Raw genomic sequence first — 4247 nt, 5'->3', positions numbered from 1 at the left:
TTTAAAAACTAGAAACCGGGTTTCGATACCCGTGATGAGCAGAGCACAGATAGCCCATTGTGTAGCTTTGTGCTTAACTTCAAACAAACTATATATAATTTATTATTTAAATGAAAAACAAACAATTAAGTTAGCGATTACAATAACTTAAAGAATGGTCTCATAATTAAATGACACATGAGAATATTCAAAATTATTATTCGACGTGGTTGTTAATAGTGAGATCAAGGACAATCTTAGGGTATTGCATCTAAGGTTTTTTTAATAGTCAATTAAAAAGATATAAAGCCACCATTGTTCCTGTCTTTTTCCCATTAAATTTTCAGAAGAAAGAATCCGTGTATTTTATGTAGAACGACTGAAGAATCAGAGGCACATTTTGGACTGAAGTGTTTTGAAGAAGAAATCATTAAGCATTATAAAACGGGAAAATAAATGCAAATAATTCTGTTCAGAAGTTTGAAGCATTTATTTATTTTTATTTTTCACAGAAGACTACTTCAGTTCATCAGATGCGTAGAACGTCCTGTATCAACAAAAAACAATAAGTTACTTTTACACCTTTTCATTCCTATTTGTACTCACCCAATTAATGCCGAACTGTTTACTTCGTGGTTAATGTTCTATTTCATTGATGGGAGAGAATATATGTATTATCAGGTTTTAGGGCTTCAGCTAATTATTGTATATATCAGCTAATGAATGCGTTTGCTGGGCTTATTTGTTTTTCTTGAAAAAAAAAAAAAACAAAATCTCCATGTGAATGATTTCTGTGCTTTTTTGAGAGGCCAGTTTCTATGGTAACAATGTGTCACGAGATGTCAAAACATCAGGATTGGTTCTGAATAAGTCTCCTGCAGCGCGCAATATTTCATCAAAATTACTCGTATCCTGTCATTTAACTGCAATTACTCACCCTAGCGTAGAATCTCATTGTACTGATGATATTCACCTGCACCCCCTCTTCTCCCTCTTTCCTTCCCCTCTATCCGCCATCACCCATCCGGCTTAGCATGACGACCAATCCAGAGTTACTACTGGCAGATTTTCTTCAGGTGTATGCAAAAGTCAACCAACACAGTAGTCAGCTTTTTTCCGGTGGGTGGAGCTATATGTCTTTCTAGATGCCAGATTACTCACTAGGAGGGTACGTAGCAATTTGTTACGGTTGCTTGAAAATTTATTTTGCACATGTGCCTTCTTCAGTAGTAGGGTAAAACATACACAAATATTTATGTTCTTAGAGCAAAATTACTACGGGTAGATAAAAGTTTGCCTTTGTGAATTATAAAAATGGTTATGGATAAGATTTATATTGTAACTAATTGATAGAAATGGATGCAGTAAGACGCATATATTTCTTTTTCACCTTCGACGTTTAAAAACACAAAATCGAAGGTTTTCTGTTGAATTATTGGTTTGAAGGGGTAAGCTCAGTGCTAAGTTCTAAATAATCTATTTATCCTATTACACCGCTAAGTGACGTAACTTATGAATAAATAAGATGTTGGTCCTTTAGACTATGCTATGTTTAGTTAGAAATAATTTACATGTGTTGTATTTAGAAAATAAGAATTTTCACTCAAATTAAAATCTGTTATTCAGAAAAAAATGCATTATTAGGCTTGCCTTAAAAGCGCTCATATTAGATAGATAGCCTAAAGAAATGTAATAGAAGACCTACAAACATATGAGACTCACGTAGGTGCATCTATACGCATGTGCAACTGTGTGTGTGTTTGTGTAAGAACACAGTGAGGGGTATCTCTTGCACATTTACAGGTTCCTGGCTTACAGATATATACTGCTGGTAGTTCAAATATGTTTTGAATAACCTATAATATTTAAACCTCATTGAGTTCATGAGAGACCTCGGTCAAAATAGGAAAATTATATTTTTCTTTTATGAAAAGGAAAATGAATAACGACAATTTTAACAACAAAAGAACATTTTGATCATGTCTTCAAAAACTGATATGATGAACTTTACCCTTCCAGTTGTAAGTTGTATATTATAGGTTTTGCTGTAGAACAGCTGAAAAAAAATACAGATTTGCTAACATTTATTGGGTCACACTGAGATTTGAGGTCTTTGTTGTTCAATATGTTACATTAAATTTAAAAGAACATTCTTCTGTTGACAAATTACGATTTATACAGATTGAGAATAAGTACCGAGAATTATTATAAAAAAAAGACGAAATTGTGTTTTTTAATCATTAAAGGGTTTATTATAATTTTCCACATTTATTTGTCTAAACAAAATATATGGTTCTTCAAGCTGTGTGGAGGTTGTTCTAATGCTAGAAACGTCATTTCTACAAGATCTAAGCGAATATAGTTTTTCCAAGCTGTGTGGAAGTTGCTCTAATGCTAGAAACGCCATTTCTACAAGATCTAAGCGAATATAGATTTTTTTCAAGCTGTATGAAAATTGTTCTAATGTTAGAAACGTCATTTCTACAAGATCTAAGCGAATATAGGTTTTACAAGCTGTATGGAAGTTGTTATAATGTTAGAAATCTCATTTCTACAAACCAAAGCCAACAATCCATAGAGAAACATTTCTCTTTCTGATATTCGAGGTAATTGGGGATTTTTTTTTTGTAGCTAAGAAAACACATCCAAGTTGTAGATGATCAGAAGGAGAAATACATATCAAATAGTGTTTTACTAGGATTGCCTTTGTAGTTGCCTTAAAGTTTAAAAATACTACAAACTCAAAACTTATAAATCACTAAACATTTCCACATGCTTTATGAACGTTGCCCCCAGATCGAAACTTCAATAAAAAAAAAGTTTTTCTTGTCTAAAAAACTAGAAATAGGAGAAAGAAAGCTGATTATCAAACTTATTTAACATGTAATTGAAGACATGATTAAAAATTCGGCATGAAAGGAAGACTGGAACATTAAATATCCAAACATGTTTACATATCTGCATGCGTGTGTGAGTGTGTGTGAATTCATAAAGATGTATATAAACTAGATGTACATCCGCAGGGTCCCAAAAAGTGTTCTATTTCAAGAGTAAAAGAAAAACAAAATTAAGAGTAACAAATATTTTTATTTCTTGCTTTCGACGTTTCTGCGGACTTACAACGCTAGAAACCTGGTTTCGATACCAGTAGTGGGCAGAGCACAGATAGCCCGTTGTGTAGCTTTGTGCTTAACTTCAAATAAACAATAAACAAACAAACTTTCGAAATTCATATCTCATGCTGTGTTGTAGGCTACAGAGTGCATAATTCTTCTCGTGATTCATAGCATGCCCACGTTTTACTGACGTCACGACAGTACAAATTGCAGTGTTAAGCATCATTTATATGACGTCATTTTAGTGTCTACTGACTGACTGACAGACAACACACTATTCTATAATGGTGTGAGTGGTTAAAAGAAGTGACCCCCTCCAGGCGACCTTCAGCCCCTTTTAGGGAAAATAAAATTGAAAAACATTAAGAGAAAATTCACAAGTCACTTCTGTACTTTAAAGTGTGGAAAGGTTATGAAAATAGTTTGAACTCCACACTATTCAAACACGAATATAGCAGTAGCCTAATTTTGTAACAGTCTATATTTTACAGAAGTTACTGCAGCATTGTAACCCTTTTTAGATGCAAGAACCATTAGATACAGTTGTTAAAATCACATCGCTCAAACCTTGGCAAATACAATTTATAATAAGATAGCAAAATCATGCTATCAAGACACATGGTAATGTGTCGTGAGGCCAAAACAACCTGATGCAGAACACATTGTGTGTTATTAACAGGAGTGATAGTTTAGCGATTTTCCACCTTCTGTATCTCGGACTGTGGTAATCCAGACTATATTTTCTGTGTATGTGCCGTACTGGACTCTTACTTCACATACCAAATTTCAAGGCAATCCACAAATAATACCAAAGATATAACATCTCCAATTTTGATTGAGTTTCTTCCTTTTTTTTTCTTCTTCGCACCAAAAATACAGAAACTTTTATGGATGTTTTTTTTTCAAATTTGGTACACTGATAGATGTTTACAATTAGGAGTTCATTTGGTGTAAACATAGGCCACATGTGTAAAGTTATTCAACAAAAAATTTGGCGCACGCCTACGCATAAAGCCACGTGAGCTATCAATCTAACATTTTTACTACAGCTTCATCTAAGAGTAAAAGAGGACTGTTTTTAGTTTTTTATCATTCGGATTAAAGACGGCTGATTTAGAGCAACAAAACTATAAGATGAAAGAACGTGCAGAT

The 4247-nt window shown here is 33.4% G+C and overlaps 1 long non-coding RNA gene across 1 annotated transcript in view; it reads left to right on the top strand.

The window, feature by feature from the left end:
• The first annotated feature begins 928 nt into the window (after positions 1–928).
• The window catches only part of LOC111087262, a 63492-nt gene continuing 60173 nt past the window's right edge, over positions 929–4247 (top strand). The window contains exon 1 of the long non-coding RNA XR_002611967.1: positions 929–1147. This is a non-coding gene — a long non-coding RNA (uncharacterized LOC111087262). The remainder of the gene's footprint in view (positions 1148–4247) is intronic.

Source organism: Limulus polyphemus, unplaced genomic scaffold (genome assembly GCF_000517525.1).
Source record: "Limulus polyphemus unplaced genomic scaffold, Limulus_polyphemus-2.1.2 Scaffold64, whole genome shotgun sequence".
In the NCBI taxonomy this organism is placed as follows: Eukaryota; Metazoa; Arthropoda; class Merostomata; order Xiphosura; family Limulidae; genus Limulus; species Limulus polyphemus.
This window is presented reverse-complemented; position numbering and strand designations above follow the sequence as displayed.